A 19,754-nucleotide genomic window follows, 5' to 3' on the forward strand; every position below is an offset into this window, starting at 1 on the left:
GAACAACCCTTTCACAGGGGTCACCTAAGACCATCGGAAAACAAAAAGATATTTACATTACAATTCATAACAGTAACAAAATTACAGTTATAGAGTAGCAACAAAAATAATTGTATGGTTCGGGGTCACCATAACGTGAGGAACTGTGTTAAGGGGTCGCGGCATTAGGAAGGTTGAGAACCGCTGCTCTAAGGACTATGATATAAGGAGCAAAACCAGATACCTCTGTGGGTCCCAGTAACTCCTGGAAAGTTCTGGTTAGTTTATAGCTAAGTGATTCAAGGAGGATTGACGCTTGGAAAACTGTAGTCCCAAACATTTTCTGATTTGTACCTCGGCCCCACAAGGCCATGTGGAAAGAGTTCAGCATGGGAAAGTGCTGAGAGTCCCCTATCTGGGGCCCCCGGCAAGCCCAGCTGCCTTCCCTGATTTCACATCCCCAGCTGTGACAGAGGTTCTGTTTCTGCAGGATGAAGCACCCAGGCCTCCACCCCCACAACAAAGTTCCCATGCACTTGAGACCCAAAACTGCTACTGTGGGAAGAGCCCTGCTCTGTGCCTCCCATCAGGATGCTCAGCTATACTGTCAGTGCCTCCTGAATGAGCTAGAACATGCGGAAATGATCCACTAGAGAGAGTGATGTTGGTGAGGCTGGAGAGAGAGGGGTAATGAATGGAAGGGGATCAACGCAGAGTTGGTAGGGGCAAGATCATGGTTATTATATAGAAGGACTGCTTGTATTTGTTTCCTGTGGCTGCCATAGCTAATTACCCCAAACTGGGTGGCTTAAAACAACAACAACAAAATCCCTCACAGTTCTGGAGGCCAGAAGTCTTGAAATTAAGGTGTCAGCAGGAATGGCTCCTTCTGGAAGCTCTAAAGGAGACTCTGAACTCTGTTCCATGCCTCTTCCCTAGTGTCTGGTGGCTGTCAGCAATCCTGGGCTTTCCTTGGTTTGTAGACCATCACTATAGTTTCTGCCTGCATCTTCACATGGTATTCTCCTCTGGGTGTCTTTACATGGCCTTCTGCTCCCTTTTAAAGGACACTTGTCACTGGGTTAGGACCCACCTTAATCCAAGATGATCTAATCTCAAGGTTCTTAACTACATCTGCAAAACCCCCTTTACCAAACAAATAAGGTCACATTCACAGGTTCCAGATGGACATATGGGGGGGGGGAGTGTGGGCAACATTCAACCTATGATAGCCCTCAAAGGGATAAAAACTAGCGGTAATTCAAAGGGATAAAGAACAGATGAAAAAGGTATTTACAAGTTGGAATGCCTACTAAAGGGCAGGCACAATACTTTACATGTGTGATTTTTAACTATCATTGTAAAACAGATGAAGATACAGTGAAAGTTTTATGTGAAAAGAAAGAAGTGTGAAGGTGTGGAGTGTCCTGAAACTTTTCAGGAAAACTGGAGGCTGAGTCACCATCTGAGAGTGGAAAACTTGGAGATAGGAGCGGGGCTTGGAAAATCCAGAAAAAGTCCAAATAGCCACAGAAATATAGGATAATGTGTTAGTAGGTACATAGTAAGTATTATGGAGAAATTGTGAGACCCCAGTGGAATCTACCCAGTAGATATGTTTGATGTTTCCCTTTAACCTCGTTGGGGGAGGGGGGTGTGCCCGATAGTACTTACCACTCTGGAATGGAAAATATGACCTTGTGGTGACCTAGAGTTGAGAATTGGTTTGAATAGTCAAGTGCGAAGGATGTTCTAAGACACTAAAGAAAATACCAATGAAATCACCTGAAAGTAGAGTTCAGGCTGGATAGAGGAGTGAGCTGGAACTGAGGTGATGGCTAAGGAAAGGAAGGCTCTGAGGTTTTAGGGATGTGATGAGTGAACACAGCAGGTGTGGAGGGGGAGAGACAAAGGTGAGATGGCCCTAGGGAGAGGACACCCATTAAGTGGAGAGTTCCGAGATGATACACAACCAGGGTGGCTTTCTGTTCAGTGGATCTCCACTTAACAGTAGCACAGAGATTCAGGACATTAGGTATAAAGAATTCAAGAAACCGAAAGGCGTCGGCCCCTTTTGCCCTTGGTTCAAATACTATATATAAACGGTGTCTTCTAGAAAAACGACATGTTCATATGTTGCACTTTTTAAAAACCCGGATGAGTGCCTTGGGTCCTCTGAGACCTTGCATTATGACCAGCTGATTTAGTGGAGGTAATATTTTGAACTGGTATTCAATTTACTTTCCCTTCCTCCTAATTCTTGTTGCCCTGGGAGTCTCTCCCATTGAGGCTAAGGATTCCATTACTTTAGGGGGAGGACAGACTGTAGTCTAGAACAAAGAAAACATTGTTCAGCTTTCGACTTCTAAAACAGGCCCTGGAAGCATGTTTCAGAGACCAGAAGTTAGTTAGCCTCGTCCTTCATTTAAAAGAGGCAGGCTTTGTTAGAAGAAAATGATTCGTGGATTCCAAGGAGCCAGATCTCAGAAGGCCTGGCATATATTGTACAGTGAGCCATGCAGGATGGAGACTGCAGAAAGGAGGAAATACCTTCCTGGGTTGGAGGATGGAGCCTGTAGTGATTCGGAGGAGACTGGAGATAGGAAATGAATGGCTTTCTGGGATGCCCCACCCCAGGGGAGTGGAAGAGAATCTGCGTACAGACAGACTTGTACCCTGCATCCTGCCCGGAACTCATGAAGGAAGCACCTTGTAGTGCACCCTGCAATGGGGCGTGTTTAGGCAGAAACAAGCCCTGAGATGGTGCCCCGCCCAGTTCCCCAGAGCCTGCATCTGGTATAGGAGAAATCCTGGTGGTCCTGTACACCCCTCAGGCAGATGTGGAGGTGCTGAGGGAGCCGGATGGGAGAAGCCTGGGGTTAGAATGAAGAAGGCACCGAATGAACTGTGCCAGTCTCACTTGCTGGAGGTGGGCTGAGATCGTGACTGCAGATGTTCACGAGCCACATCAGCAGAACCAGGCCCACACCCAAAGACAGGGATGAGACAGCCCAAGGAGGCGAGTGAGGGCGTGGAGGGCTGCGCCTGGCCCAGGTCCTCTCTCCATCCTGTGCTTGTGCTGGTCTATAATCTTCTGCTGGGGGAAGCAGAGAAAGGGAAAGGAGCACAGCAGTTTTTGAGATTAATCTCAGTTTGAGATTAATTTAATTTGACTAATTGCCCTGAAGCAACTAAAAATTTGAAATTAAAGAGGCTAAGTTATCTGGAAGTAGCAAGATTGTTTTTTCTATCATAAGCAGAAATGCAATGGTCGTGATCAAGTTGAATTCAACTACAAAGAAATGACGTAACATCTTTCGTATACAGCTGAACACTAAGTGTACATTTCAGACATGCCACGCTGCATTTGAGCTGCATTTTGACACGATGCTGCTGCTACTGCTGAGGGTGGCAAATTTACTTACTTGCAATTTTATAGCACACATTTTCCTTTGAATAAATAATGGTTAATACCAGCTTCATCTTGGACAAGAAGTGAGGAGATCAGCCCTCTGAAGGAACAGAGTTGCCCACCAGATATTCCAAAGTATAGTGGGGATTTGGGCTTCCTGTTTTTAGCCAGTGGCAGTTCTTCCAAGTGCCCTGGAAGGATGGACTTCAGTTGCCATGGACCCTCAGGTCAGTGGAAAGTATTAGAATTTCAGGCCTTTCTCAGACAAATGCCATATGATTTCACTTATAAGTGGAGAAAAATAAAGAACACAATAAACAAACAAACAAAACAGGAACAAACTCATAGATACAGAGACTATTTTGATGGTTTTCAGATGGGAGGGGAGTTGGGAGGATGGGTAAAAAGGGGAAGGGATTAAGATGTGCAATTGGCCAGTTATAAAAACAGTCACAAAGATGTAAAATACTTCATAGTCAATAATATGGTAATAACTATGTATGGGGCCAGGTGGGTACTAGACTTATCAGGGTGATTACTTCATAAGTTATATAAATGTCTAATCGCTGTGTTGTTGTACACTTGAAACTAATATAATCACGTACGTCAACTGTCATTGAAAAATTATTGAAAAAAACTATTTCAGGCCTTTCTCTGATGAGCTTGCTGTGATGCTGGAAATAGACAAGAAGAGACTTTTCACTGGGTGTGATCCTCCAGTTCCATATTTTAAAGGTATCAGAGTAAATACTAGAAATTATAGTCCCTGACTGACTATAAGGGGAGAAGCTCTTCATTTTTATTCCATCCTCATGGACTAAATAAAGCATGAGTTTATGAAGGGATTCATTTCCAAGTATAATTCATAAGTAGTTACTAGAACACTCAAATGAGAGAGGGGGGAAAAAACCAGTTAGCTCTTTTTAATTACATTTCATTTCTCTTTGACATTTATACAACAATGATGCTGCATTTAAGAAGATGTTTGAAAACCTGCTGTTTCTTGAAATGCCTAGTAATTTTGAAAAGGAAATCTTTAGTCTTGCTTTAAAAAAGTGTGCGTTGGGTGGGGTGGAGTGAGGTAGGAAGTTGCCTTTTGGGATACTGCTTATGTATTTTCCTCCCAGAAAATTACTGTGATGCTGTGAGCACATCTTCTGAGAACATAAATACATCCCTTTTGTTTCCTCATCTGTCAGTGGGAGCCAAGAGAACATTTATTGAAAGGAGTCACTAAAATAATTCAAATTATAGAATTTTTTAAAATGTTGATTTATTAACTGACAGATCATTTTTATAATCTTTTGGACCTATGAAATAGTTTTATTCAAAATGTTATCAAAAATAAATTTTTTAATTAAAAACATGTACATATACATTAGAAAAAAACTATATAAGGATTATCTAAAACTTTTTATAAAGAACATAACATAGTAATTATTCTTGGTACATGTTCATTCAGCTTTTTAGCCATATGTCTCTAATACTCATGTCACTGATTATATTTTTTATGAAGAATGAATTGTTTTTTATTTTCTCATAGTGTTGCCTGCAGTCTCCTTCAAAGTTGTGTTTTATAGTTAATATTTGAAATTGTTACTATCTTTGATTGGCATTTATGCATACATCATAATATTTTTAACTGAGAAAATAGCTCTTTCTACAGATACACATAAGCTGAGAGCAAATTCTGCTAAATGGAGGCTTCTCTCAGGCTGATTTATTTTTCATATTGAAGTTTGTATATATTTTAGCCCAAGTATCATCCCAGGTCTTTTACGCCCCCCTTCAGGATTCTTATCTTCAGTAAGTATTTTTATAAGGCAAAACTCATGAAAATACATTCCTCTATGATCCTTTTGAATGTTTTATCACATTTAGATGACACAAGATCACAGAGCTTCATAACTTCACTCTGTTCTGGTACAGAATGAAAATGTATTCAATTAAAACTAGGAGCACCATCAAAAGATCACCACAAGTCGAGATACTCCAAAACATAATACAGTTTCAGAATTAAATTTTGGAAACTACTTGAGTTCTCATAATTTAATGTGTTTAGTTCCTCCTTTGCTTTTGTTGGGATAAATTTCAACGTATTCCTATTTGCAAGCCTTGTTTCCAATAACTGAGATTGGCTAAAGGCTTTAAAGGCTGAAGTATTACTGCTTTGATCTAAGATTTCCAACTATTTTGGAAGAGAATTCTCCCAAACTTTACATGATTCATCTATCATACCATTATGGCACACCTAGTTTGATTTTGGGATTCATTTCTCAAAACATTTCTAAAACCCGTCTGATGATGACATGCAGCAAAATAGAAGGCATGTACCACCATGCTGAAGTGTTTTTTTTGTATTCACAAAACACTTTGTCACAAACATTTTATAGTTCAGTTTTTCTAATGTTTTGTTAACTTCTCCACCTATAGTTTCTTTTGGATTTGGTAGAATATAGCCACTTGTTTGAATGCAGTTATGAAATATGCATATGCCATACCCAATTCCAAGTCTTTCTGCTCCGTTAAGTTTCTTGATTTAGTACACACGATTGTTTTTAGCATCGCAAAAGTTGTATTTGTATTAGACTGCAAAAACAGATAATTTCACCCCTTCTGCTAAACTTTCACAGTTTATAGTAGCATTCACGAGAACATGAGATGGTTCACAAGCCTTGAACTTCCACAAGCCTTATTTTGATTCCAGGAAATATTTTGATTCCAAAAAAAAAAAAAATCAAACCATTATTGGAATTAATTGATTTTTCTGTTTAAAACACTTGTTAGTATGGGCCGGCCGAGTGGCGCGTTGGTTGCTCTGAGCAGCAGGGCCCTGGTTCAGATCCCACATGGGGGCCAGTGACACTGCCCTCTACAGCTAAGACGGTGAACAACAGCTCGACCTGGACCTGGGCTGCTGTGAGTCACCGGTGACAGCGTAGGCTGCAGCCCCTGCTGCAGTGGGTTGCCATGAGCTACCGTGTGTGGCCGGCAGCCAGCGTGAGCGGCCGGCAGCCGGCGTGAGCTGCCAAGAGCCGCCGTGAGCGGCCATCCAGAGACCGGCGACCCATCTGCCTCAGTCGGGAAGAGCACAATGATCACAATACCAACATGGGCCAGTGAAGCAACAACGTCCTCCACAACTAGACTGAAGAACAAAACGACAGCAACTTGTCTGTTCCCCTTCCCCCAATTCCCCACGCTATTCCCCTCCCCCAATTCCCCAATTAAAAAAAAAATTTTTTTTTAAATAAATAAAACACCTATTAATATAACATAAAGCTGGAATTATTTAACTTTTTTTGTGAAGTTTTTTTCTTCTGCTAATCAAACCAACACATTAAAGCTGTCACTTCACTTTTCATATGTGCACAAAAAAAACCTGAACTCAAAAATAAGCAGAGTCAACTTAGAAAAGCAGCCATTTGATCTACAAGAAAAGTCATGCTTCCTAGAGTGCTATGTTAGTGAACCTGCCTTTGCTGCAGGTGTTGTCATTCTCGGGCACAGTCTTATTATAATAATGAGTGACATTTGAAGTAGTTGCTGATGCTGCATTAGCAGATTTGTGACTTATGATTTATCTAATGAATAATATCAGCATGACTCCCATGGTGGGTAATAAATACCAGCAAACATTTTGTGTCAGTTAACATTCATCATCCCCTTTCTTGAAAAACAGAAATTCGGTACTCAATATTTCATTAAATTTGCATTTTTTTCTTTTGAGCTCATTGCTGCTAAAAGGGATATTGCAAAGTAAAATAGCATAACCGCCAATAAATGACAAAAACACGGTGATGAGAGCATTCACACCATTCTTGAGAAGGCCTACTTCCCCCAACTATTTCATGTACACCTAACCTGTAACTTCCTGTGATTCCTGGTGACCCTTCTTCTGCCCAGTGGTTTGTACAGCTCAGGCCGCAACGTGGGTCACAGCACACCTGCTCAGTGCATTCAGTGTCTGGTAGAATCTAGCCTGGGAGGAGTTAGCGCTCCTTAGCTGCACCTGTCCAAGTGCTCTTTGTTTTATTGGTGAGCATCCTGCATGTTGTCCTTGAAAGGGATGTGTTTACTTACGCCAAGATTGGAAAGACTAGCAAAAGAGATGGATTGTCATTGGTCACCTTTCGGATTTAATTCTTGTTAAGGCAAAAATTATTTTCACCATGCAGGTGTCTCACTCTCTGGTAGGCGAGATTGTGGCCAAAGCTGGAAGGGCAAATTGGAGATTACTAAACCCAATCTTGGTGCCTTTTAATGCAACTCTTGATAATAATATTGGGTTTAAAAAAATGAAACATCTGGACCAATGCTTAACCCACGGGCTGCTGGAACAATCGCTGTCACGTAGCACTTTCTCAAGCAAGCCAAGGTGTAAGGGCACCCTCATTAGAGATCGCATTTCTCCGTCTGCTTTGCGCCATCCTCTTTAGTCCGGGCTCTTCGATAGCATTACAGCATTACGACACTGCCCCTCTACTGTTGACTCCCAATCCCACTTCCCACAACAGCTGACTGAGCTCTTACAAGTCTATATGAGACCAGGTTACTGGGTAAAACCCCTCAGTCTTCCTATTGCAGTTGGCATGAAGTCCAGCTCTTCGCCCTGGCCCCAGAGGCCTTTCCTGCCCCCACCCTCTTCCAACTGGCCCCATTAGATTTTAAGCTTTGAGGGGACACATAGCCTTCCCTGGTTGTTTTCTTGGCCAGTATCGCTCATGAGAGCTACTCTATATTTTCTCAAAGGAATGAACACGGTTTACTTTGAGTTGATGACAGACAGAAAGAGGGAGTGTCTTGCTAATCCATGACAATAAGGAAATTGAAGCCCAAATCTCTATGTCCTAAATATTATTTCTATATCTAATAACAAAGTTGGACAGCAGAATGTATCACAGGATTAAATTCTCTCGCTTAGCAGAGGTGGTGTGATGCCTACAGACCATTCTGTTTCTATAAGTCTCCTAGCCCCTCCCCATCCTGGGCGGTAAGTGTGAATGATAGGGAGTCTATTGTTTTCACTTACATTAGGTCAGAGATTTTGTTTTAAGTACACTTGGCATGCATGAGGGGGAAAAATGCTTATCTGGTTGATGTGGGGGAAACTGGGACATATGGTGGTAAAGAAATACTTCTTTTTAAGTCACAATTTTGAGATCTTGTGTTCTTACACAACTGTTTTCTGTTGGATCTCTTTTTAAAACATGCCACTGTTCAGTTTTATCATGAATGCCTTTCCAAGGACAGTAAATGGTTTCACACACTATGACATCGTTTCCATGGCAACTAATGTATTTTAGCAAAGAGAGACTGTGCTAGAAGTAGGCTAAAAAGGACAAATACAGAAATGGCACAGTATAAAATGTGGGGCAATGTGTGTTGTAGTAAAGATCTTGTTTCTTTTTTTTTTCTGACTTTGTGTTTAGGAAAACACATAGAACTAGATCTTGGCTTCTTAATTCTTACTAATAAATTTTTTAATGCCCACAGCACCATCTGGTATTTTGCTGACACAGTTCCTTCAGTTGGTAACTCAGGTTTGTTTGCTTTAACGTGATGCATTCCATGAACATAGAAGCCTTTGCAGTTTCATCCATTTTTAAATACATTACCTTCACCTTCATTGTGCTCCCCTCTGGCAAGCACCCCACTTCTTTGCCGCCCAAGCCTGCGGTGATTCTTGCAAGGTATTGTCTACTCTCCCTGTCTGCACACAACGTTTGGTTGAGAATCAGAGCTGTTACAGTCGGGCTTTCACCCCACCATTTGATCTAGTTGGTCACACCCTCGCCCTCTAAGGCTATTACAATTTATCTCTTTTGTTTATTTCGAAGCTAATGTGCCTAAGTATACATTTCAAACAATTCTACCAAAAGTTAAGCCCAAGTATGAGCATATGTAAACCCGGGCTTTTTTTTTTTTTTAAAGTGATAGTGTTATCCTGCTTTGTCCATCTGAATGTACTTGGATTATTTTGTTATAATAAAACCCCCTTCTGTGCTCTTCAATAAACTCCAGGTGGAGTCCCAGATAGCAGTCAACTTCCTATTTAACAGAAAGAGAAACCATGGAGAGATCTTATGACTTATACAGATAGCTGGATAATACCCTCATTTATGTTTCGTTGGGCCACAGAGTACATTTAAAAAATTTAAACAGACACTTTAAAATTGCACGATTTTGTATAAAATCTGAGATTTCCAGCTTCTATTGAAAAAAAAAAAAAAGGAAGTTCTGGCAAAACCAAGCCTACATTCTCTGCTGAAAACAGCCTGCCCAAGCTGTGTTGCAGCTGTCCTCGGATGGGCCGGGGCTCACCAGCTCACCCCAGCCCCATTTCATCTGCGTTTTTCATTTATTCTACCTGCTGGCTGGGCCCCTGTGGGCCTTTTAAATATGTGACTGTTACCACACCCCCTTCCCTCCACCCATTCACAGAGCAGATACATAAAACAGCAGAGCTGGGGATGAAACTTGGTTTCCAAGCCAACTGCTTCCTCCCTGGCTGTGGACCAGAATGCTGTGTTCTGAAACACAGAATTTATAGGTCAGTGGTGAGAATTTATAGGTCAGTGGTGAGAGGCCTCATTAGGTGGTAGAGCCTATGTTTTGTCCTCTACTAATTGAAAAAGACCCTGCAGTTAATTGGCTGAGGTGCACTGTTCTTAGGTGAGGTGCCTCGCCCTCTTGGTTGCCTGTGCGAGATGAGGTGTCCCAGGAGAGTGCAGACATCCCTATGTGCACAGGAAGACTGGCAAGGGGGAGAAGCTCCCACATAACAATGGGGGCCCGGGTTTTCAGTGAGCATGCGTTCCCTTTTCAGTGGGATAAGTGGATATTTATGTAAAAGAAGTAAGAGTGAGCCAGAGTCCGTCCGACATTGTGGAGCCCTGCTATGTCCTCCCAGTGTGAGAGGCTCGAGCCACCTTCGCTGTCCTCTCCCAGACGAGCCCCTTTCCTTTGAATTCCTCCAGGGGTCCCCTCGATGTCAGTGAGCTGCAGATTCTCTTGGGTGGTATGGACTTATTTTCAACTTTGTCATGGCCCTGTGCCCGCACCATTTTGAATGTGCACTTGTAACTGCACCTGTCCTAAGGGTGGGGTGAGATGGGAGAAGAGGTTGCAGGTGCTGCCATCTTGATCCTTGTTAGAAGGCTCGTGTGTGCAATAATCAGCTAATCTGGGACCTGAATGAATGGCTAGAGGAAAATACATTTTTCCTGGGGGGCAATGAAGACTACCCCCTAATAAAGGGCTTTGTCTGAGTTGGGTCCTGTCTCTGGAGCCTGCTCCAGCTGTTGGGCACACAGGAGACCGTGGTGACCCTGAGCATGGATGGTCTCGAACACTACACTGCGTGTCTGCAGCTGTGGAGGCCTCTAGGAGCCCCCTGTGAGAGGGGGCCTGTTCCTGGGCTCCAGGCAGGGAGCCAGGGGCCACCCCTTCATCAGAGAACATTGAAGAGCTTCTGTGTCCACTCTGTGTGTGTCCCAGCTTTCGTTGGAATGGTGGCCGAGTCTGGCCCTGCCTGGCCTTTTTTGTGCTTTGGGTCCTAAGTTAAGAATAAATGAAGGAACATTGCCCCTGTTGACACGCCTGATATGGAAGCTGCTATCAAATAGCTGTTTTATCCTCATTCGCCACTGACATCACACCATGTACAGTCTGAGGTTCTCATTTTAGTTTTGATTGAGTAGAGCTGTGATCACTGGAGCAGAAAAAAAGCCATTCAGATGTGAATATGTGAAGACATGTCTGGTAACGTGCAGATGCTTTTTGGCAGGTCAATGAATATTTGAAATCTTTTGCAAGTAGTACAGAGGGTTGACTTGGGAATAGAGAAGATCCTGTGGCAAGAGCAAAGTATGCTTCATTTTCTCTCTCAACCTCCCTTTTCTTAAAATAATTAAACCAAAACCCAAACCAGGATTTCCATCTTGGCTTTGCCGTGGCCCTTAAGTCTCCTCCATCACGTGTGAGATGTGATTATGACTCTGATGTATTGAATCTCAGGTTCTCAATAACAATTTTTAAATAAAAGGGGAAGCACTGGATAATATTAAAAACAACAGCAGAATCTGGACTAGATCACTGTTGTTTATAGCTAAAGACACAGCTAAATTTAAAGGGAAGGTCATCTTCTGGTTATGGCTGTGCTGTGTATGGTATGTGGGTACACCCTCTCCCCAACACACACTCTCTTACTTATACATGCCGGAGGGAGCAGGGTCGGCTTGATCTTGCGCAGTTTCACTTCTTTCTTCCCTGTCAGTCATTTCTTCCTTTGTTACTTTGTCACTGCCGCTCTTCACCCTCACCCTGCCACCGACAGAGATGGCACTAGCCCCCACTGTGTTGCAGCCATTGTGTTCAGTGTGTCCTGGTCACAGATGAGCTGGCATTCAAGCAGAGGAAACAGGCACTGCATCAAGTGCTGACAGAACACAGAGGAGAGGGAATCTAGTTCTGTGTAGAAGGGGGACCAAAGGAAACGAGTGACAGCGTGATTTTGTTGTGGGCCCTGAAGGCCAATTAGGAGAAAATTGTACTTATCCAGTAGGGTTGGTGAGGTTGAGTGATGATGCTTAGCCCAGGGATATGCTGAGGGCTGCATCTGTTTTTCTGCCTCTTCCTTGGATAGAGGCAGGTCAGTGCAGAAGTGTGCCCCTACCTGGCTGACTTCTTAGCTGGCACATGCTGTCATGATCTGGCCTCTGCTTTAGTTTCCCACCTTTCTCCCACCAGCCTACCACCATCTTCTTACCCTCTGCTGTCCTGTAGCACTACCAAGCCTCTTGTCATTCTCTGAACATGGGGCCTATGCCCCTTTGACTTTGTATGGTTATCGCTCAGGCTGCCCTTCCAGTAAGGGCCTTCATGAGTACCTATTGGAGATGTCCCCCAGGCATTTGGAAATACAAGGATGGTGGTGACTGGAGGGATGGCTATATCAGAGAGGGAGGGAGAGATGGAGGGAGGGAGGGAGAGGAACAGAGAGAGAGAAGGTGAGAGGGAGAAAGGGAGGGAGGGAGAGGGAGGGAATGAGTGAGAGGGGGAGAGAAGGAGAGAGAGGGAGAGAGGGAGAGAGAGCTCAAAGTTGAGGGCTTCTCAGTTTTATTTTTAGAGTTTTCTCGAATATATATTCTCCCAAATATGGCAGATTTGATCTGATCTAAATAGTTGGGATTATAGTAGTCCCCCTTTATCTTCAGGGCACACATTCCAAAACCCTCAGTGGATGCCTGAAACCATAATATATATATGAATATATATATAAATATGAAACCGTATATATACTATGTTTTTTCCTATATATATACATACACTTTACATCTTCTTTTCGGTGTATCTGAATTGCCAGCACCACTGCTCTTGCACTTTGGGGCCATCATCAAGTAAAATAAGGGTGACTGGAACACAAGCACAGTCGCTCTGATCACCGAGACAGCCACTAAGTGACTAATGGGCGGGAAATGCGTACGGCATGGGGATGCTGGACAAAGGGATGATTCACTTCCAGGGCTGGACGCAGCAAGATTTCATACGCTACTCAGAAGTGTGCCTAGCTGGTTTGAAAACCATTTGGCACGCAATTTATGAATTGCTCTTTTCTGTAATTTTCTATCCAATATTTTAGGACCACAGGTAACTGAAACCATGGAACGTGAAACCGTAGATAAAGGGGCAGGAGGGTGGGGAGGACTACTGTAGTTCATCTTGGGTCAGGGCCTTGTTCTTTGGCTTCTTCTCCTGCAGTGGATCACACATTTGCAACATTTATAGCTGAGCCTTTTACACGGGAATCTGGGTCACTTCAGCCATATTTCTTAAACAAAACATCAGCACCATTTCAGCGGGAAAAATGAAAGCATGGAAAATGCCCTAATGCCTACAAGTCCACAATTTAATACATAGTCAACTATTTAAAATGACTGTATAACTACATATGCACTTGTGTATCTGTACATGCACATATGGGGGGCCTGGTGGGAGTCTATCTTGCCTTAAGCCTTGGAAACAAAATTTGAATATTTCCAAAATCTAGAATTCAAATAAAGATAAAAGTAGGAGAATACTTGATTAATTTTTAAGCGATTTTTTTAAAAAAAGTATAGGAGTCATTTAAATAAAATTTACCTCTATTTCACTTGAACCATTTAATAATCAAAATTTATTTATTCCCAACTTTTCAGAAACACAGCCTTAATTTAAGAAAGATATACCTGGTTTTAAAAACAAATGCTACTCTTCATTGTAGACTAGGTTGCCCTGTGAATTTTACTTTTAGGTAATTCTGTTTCATCCATCCGTATCCTCTTTGAAACAGTGGAGCGGGTGCCTAAAAATATCTCAGTCCGTGTGTGCTTGCTGGGAGTCTTTGAGGTTAAAGCTGTGATGTCCTTCTGGTTTATGGCTGTAGGGTGATGCAGATATGTATTGTCTTTATTAATTAACTCCACCTGTTTAGTGAGTCTGAAACAGAAATCGGATGATGCTGTGTATACGTACACGGATAAGATTCCTTGAGCTGTCGTGGTAAGCCAGCTGCTCCAAACAGTTTTTCCATTTTCCTTTTGGTACTTACTGGTTACTAAAGTGCTGTGGAGTGAAGTCTCGCTCTTGCAGAGCCTACTGTTGACTTGGGCATCCTATGTGGTGTGCATGAGAGAGGTTCTTTCCTCACTACTTTGGAAAAGGGTGCTCCTTCTGTGGCAGATGAAGAAACCTTTCACCTTGGAAATAGAAAATTTCCATTCTGCAAATCAGAACAACCTTCCTAAACCTTTGTGGAAGTGTGCAAGAATGGAAGTCACACTTTCACTGCATACATGTCCCCTTTGTTTCAAAGTTCTCATAGTACTGAATTACTCTTTTCTGGTTATAGGGAGGGCCGTTAAAATTTCTAGACAGAGGTAATTTTCATTTTGGACAGCTCAGCAGTGTCTAGATCCCAGTGGGTTAACCAGAGGAAAAGGCATATATTGCCTGGTGGCATCTCCTTGGTTAGGACAGGACAGACGGCATGTCTCAGAAGCAAGAAAGAGATGGGGCGACATGGGTTGCCAAGGTACAGACCATAGTGGCATGCTGATTAGCACGTTCTCTTCCTCCCATGGAGATGCTAGATCTCTTCTTGTCTGCAGTGAGTTCATGATTTGAATGCCCATCTGCAGAAACAGTATATGAGTTTCCAATTCTCTTCCCCATGGTCATTTTTCTTTCCTTCATTCTAAGTCATCTTTGACTAAACAAAACAAAGATGTTACTGTTAATTATGCATCCTTTCAACCAGCACAGAAATTCTCATATGTGTGTGTGTGTGTGTGTGTGTGTGTGTGTGTGTGTGTAGGGGGGATGGTTATGATGGGGATAGTAATTTATGATGAGGGTGTTTTCAGTCATGGACCACGAAGAAAAATGCTAAGAATTATGTTGGAAAACGTTTCTCTACTAAGATAGGAAAACTTACTTCTGCTTTCTTTTTTTCAGATCTCTCAAATCTTTCACTTTCTGCTCTAAACATATTGTTGTCAACATAATTCCATTCAGCTACTTTTATTGTTCTCTTTAGATACCTTAATAATCTGAAGTTTTTTCCGAACAGCTAAAATTGTGGGTAATAAATGGAGGACTATCATACTGGCAGGTTGTAGACTGAGTGTAGGAACAAACTGGAAATCTGCCATCCCACTGCTAGCACTTTAAAGATTAATGTGAAGTGGGCATGGGTGGCATCAGAGTCAGCACTCAGCTTTGCCAGGGCCTTGGCACAAGGTTCTAAGGTAACCCTGGGGCTAGGGTTTTGTGGACGAGTTGTTGCAGACTGGTGGGTTGGCAAGTCTCCCAGAGAGGAGAACCCCCAGCTGCTGGGAAAAGGGGTCATCCCAAGAAGAGTGTTCTGACAGGGAGGCCCACCCACAGTCAAATGGCACTCTCAGATGGCTACTGCTTATCTCTGCTCTAGTTGTACCTTCAAATTGCAAGAACTGGGGCAGATTGGTGCTGAAGGGTTGTGGGGCGATTTAAGCCAAGAGGTTAGTTAAACAAGACCTTGGAAGACTCACTTTTGGTGTGTCCCAACTATGGATGACTTATAGATACTCTGAAGAAGGTGTGTGTGTGTGTGTGTGTGCGTGCGTGTCTGCGTGTGTGTTCATGTGCGCAATTGTGCGCACTCATTCAGTTCCTCCATTTTTACCTTCCTGACTCCTAAAAGTTTAAGTTCCATGCTGACTTCTGTTGGTGGTACAGGGCCAGATCTTTGCAGTTTCAGGCAGGTGTTTGTGGCAACTGTGACTTCGCAACAATTGTGTGAAAGAGAAAAAAATTGTGGGCAAATTGGTTGTAGGAAATGGAAATTCTATGGTGGCATTTTGTGGGTGGTTTACAGGCAGAGTGCTCAGTTCTCCTTTGATGTCTATTTTTTTTTCTTTTACAGTTTTTTAGAAGAATCAGGATGCTGATCTAAACGTGGAAAAAGTAAGTTAACAAGCTCCACACTGACAGCACATGCCTTGCAAATTAAGGTCCCATTGGGACCCAGGACTTGGTCCGCATTGAATTTGGGATTGTGACTCTGAGTTCACAGTTTTCTAAGAGAGACGCAGAGTTGGAGATGGAGCTGGTATGTGAAATAGAAAGTTTCAGCTCACTTAGGTGAACCTGCTGTTTTTCCCTTTCCCTTAGTGTGACACTCAACTTTGATAAGTATGATAACATATGTTTTAGCCAGAAGATATGTCTTATAGCTAAATAGGCCCCAGAAATAGAATGGAACAGCTGCTCTGTGGCTGATGAGCCTTCAGGGGCTGATGAGGAATGGGTAGCGCTCTGTCTTCAGATGGGTTAAAGGAAGCCCCCTTTAGTGCACCCGTTGTTGTTTTTCTCCACTCTCAGATGGCCACTGCTTACCTCTGCCATAGTTGTACCTTCAAATTGCAGTCACTGTGTAACAGGTCATGCCTTCACCCACTTAATATTTTTTGGTGCCCACTGGGTATTAGACACCATGCTGGACTCCACTGACACAAGAATGAATGTAAAAGATGAGTACACAGGTAATTACCATATAATGTGATAGAGCTGTGCTGAAGGAATTCTGAAAGCTCAGACTGACGGTTGGTCTATCCAGAAAAGCTCCTTGATGGAGAGGATGTGAGAAAGAGCCCTTTCTGCAAATGTCTGCTGAGTCTTCTCTGCTTATGCTCCAACCTTATCTCCCAGATGCCTTGGGCTTCCATGAAGGCTAGATTTAAGGCTCACTAGCCACCCATGGGATCCTTTGCTACCCCAGGCTCTGCTACCCAATCCCGTTGAATTGGATGTCATTTGTCAGCAGTTCTAAGTTACATTTTTTGATTCCCTGCCACTCAGGGACTGCCACTTCATCATCCGAAAATGACTTGGGGTATTTCTCATTTTGCATTTGGGTGTAAGAGATTCTTTTCCCTGAACTAGAGCCATTCCATAAGCAGACAATGTGCCTTTAAGTTGAGGAAGTATACACCCTCAGAAACATCATTCTAGAACAGTTATGAACAACCCCTGACCTATGACCCATGCAACCTCCTAGCTGCTACAAAATGGCCTGTGTTCTAACTTCAGTCAAGTAGCTCGTACAAACCAAGGGGACTTGGGGGAAAGTAAAAGGATCTAGTCAGGGCCAGGCAGAGGGGAGCCTTTTTGGAATCCATGTGTGCTTAGGTTTTGGTCGTGGAAGCCAGGGGTTGGCAAAAGCATGCCCTCTGGGGGGGTCAGGGGGGGTGTTAGAACCAGGGGGGGAGGGGGTCAGCACTGTGGCCCTATTGGGCCAGGCCAGACTCACAGCAAGCTGGAGCTTTTGGGTGCCAGGAGCCACCCCAGGATGATGTAGTACAGAACAGCTGGAACCCCTGGAGAGCAGTCCAGGAAATGCTGCTCCAGTGTGCAGGGTGTGCGTGTGCCCTGCCGCGTGCAGCTCAGGCTTAGGTGAATATTGCAACCATCAGAAGGGGAAGTCCAGTTTATGGAGGAGGCAGGTCTGTTAACTGGTATTCCTAGTACAACCCAGTGCCCGGCAGACAGGAGGACTCAGTACATGGGGTGGGAAGCTTTGAGTGGAATGAGTTAAATTCTTGCTTCAGCTCTGCTGTTCACTTGCTCTAAGACTTTAGCAAATCCTTTCTCCTCTCTGAGCCTTGTTTTTCTCATGAGTAAATTGGTCTCTTTTTCAGAACCAAAAGAGAACTCTAAGCAAGTTCCTCCCTCCTGAACCGCCCCCCACACCACCACCACCCAACCACCCACCCACCAACTCAAAGCCATTCCCTTTTTCTGAATCCCAGTCACCAGAAAGCAGGCTGCGTGTAGCCTGGTGTTTACTCTGTGATTACTCAGTGACACAGAGGCTGCTCTTTCCCGATGCCTGATTTCCAGTAGAATGGGTCAGTCTGTGTTTGAGATTGGAGCAGGGGGCATAGAGAATGGAAGCTAATTTGGTGTCCTCTAGGCCCTGGGGCTAAACTAGCACCCCAAAGGCCCTGGGGCTGGCGGCCTAAGCATATGTATTAGAGAAGGCCTAAGGGACAACTTCCATCTGTACACAGGAGCTGCCTTCTCCAGCCCGACAAGCCCAGGGGAGCCCTGTACTCCATTCAGGAAGCAGTGACTTCAACAGATGGCAGGGAGTTCTGCTTATGCTTTTCTTCCCTTCCTCTTCTCACTCTCCTACCTCCAATGGCAACCAGTGCACATGGTGAGATGGTACACCCCAACACCAACCCCCCATATTCCCGCTGGAGACACAGCCTCATGTCTCCCCAGCAACCAGCATTCTCAAGCCTTTAGCCACCTCATGAAGCACTGTTGCCCTTCTGATCCCTGGAAATCATATTCCCTCCTGCTAAAGAAAAATCTTATACGGATTAATGTTTCCACCTCTTCACCAGCTGTGTAGGCATCACGTACATGTGGCTTTAAAGCTTGGTTTCAGACAGTCTCGTATTTTGAACTTTCAACTCTTTAGAACCAGATTTTGTTTTCATGGGGCTATTAGCCCCACAATAAGAATCCAGGATATTTCTATCATTTCCCTTGGGACTTGCAAAAACGAAAGAAACACTAAAAAATGGAGCATGCCATCTACATTTACAGACTAACACATTTCAAGGAATTCGCTGAGAAAAAAGGAAACAACTCTAAGGCAGGAGGTGCTTTTTCTGTGTACTTTTCTTTTTGAAGGAGAATTTTTATTTGGGGAGGTCTCTGTATCCGTCAAATAGACAGTAGTATTTGTGGCCATATTTGTAGCCTGAAGGTAGCTATCTAAACCCCCCCAAAAATTGGAATAGTAACACGGAAATTCTTGGTCTCACTGAAACAGCAGAAATGAAAGGGGCCTGTCTCAAGGCAGGTGTCAGAACACTTTTAATCACGCTAGCCAAGACCATGTAGGATACACAGAAACCAAACCTCTTGTCAGCCCTTTGAGAGTAGTTCTGACCAAAGTAGATGTTATTTTAATCAAGTCCATTTAATCATGATTTAAATTACTAAATAGAATGATTCAATTTAATCAGTTTTATTTTTTTAAATGCACTTTTGTTCTTCTGACGTAACCTGATTACATATTCTTAAAGGTTCTGTTGAGTATGGGTTTCACTTTCAGAACATACACTTTATATATTTAAATCTTATTTATGTAACCCATATTCAGAAGTGTTTCCTTCAATAATTCTAGAAGATTCTGTGCAAAAAAAAAAAAGTTTTAATGTTTTTCGTATGCGCTTACTATGCCTCCCCCTTTTATCTTCAGAATCTCTTTCCTTGCCCAGATTACTTCATTCTTAAGAATTATCTATCTGTCTGCTTGAAAGTTAGTACTTTTGGAGAGAAAGCCAAGGAAGTATTGTCTTATCTCCATGTCATTCTATTAATAAGCATGGTTTCCACAGATAAAACCCATCGATAGAGAAGAGAAACATGATTTCTTGGATATACAATAACATTTTTTCACTTTGCCACCTACCAAACTGGCTTTCATTGGCTCTCATTACCACTTAACTTGGTCATGTGCCATTCATTCATGCCTGTAGTCAACATTTTCAGAGGGCATAGTAGGAGCCAGGCCCTAGACTTAGCATATGAAAAGATTCAGACCTCACAAAGCTTATAGGTATTACAAAAACACAGATATGACACAATTGTTGTACAAATAACTACACGACAACATGATAGCTTTGAAGAAGTGCAAGGTGGTGAGGCAGCCCCCATCTAGCCTGGGAGGGAGAGTGTCAAGGAAGACCTCTCTAGAAAGTAACATAGCTTTTTAAATTATTTACTCATAAAACTTTTAAAAAAGAAGTCGCACAAATACATT

General features: G+C 43.0%; 1 protein-coding gene across 4 annotated transcripts in view; it reads left to right on the forward strand.

Annotated features, from left to right (window-relative positions):
* The window catches only part of FYN (FYN proto-oncogene, Src family tyrosine kinase), a 208,825-nt gene that overhangs the window by 12,629 nt on the left and 176,442 nt on the right, over window positions 1-19,754 (forward strand). For 3 of the 4 annotated variants that reach the window (XM_019646354.1, XM_019646359.1, XM_019646357.1), the window contains exon 2: window positions 15,837-15,877. The exons of the other annotated variant lie outside the window; for it this stretch is intronic. The gene's annotated coding sequence lies outside the window, so the exon portion shown is untranslated. The remainder of the gene's footprint in view (window positions 1-15,836; window positions 15,878-19,754) is intronic. 4 annotated transcript variants of the gene reach the window in all.

This window comes from Hipposideros armiger, unplaced genomic scaffold (assembly GCF_001890085.2).
Source record: "Hipposideros armiger isolate ML-2016 unplaced genomic scaffold, ASM189008v1 scaffold_101, whole genome shotgun sequence".
Classification (NCBI taxonomy): Eukaryota; Metazoa; Chordata; class Mammalia; order Chiroptera; family Hipposideridae; genus Hipposideros; species Hipposideros armiger.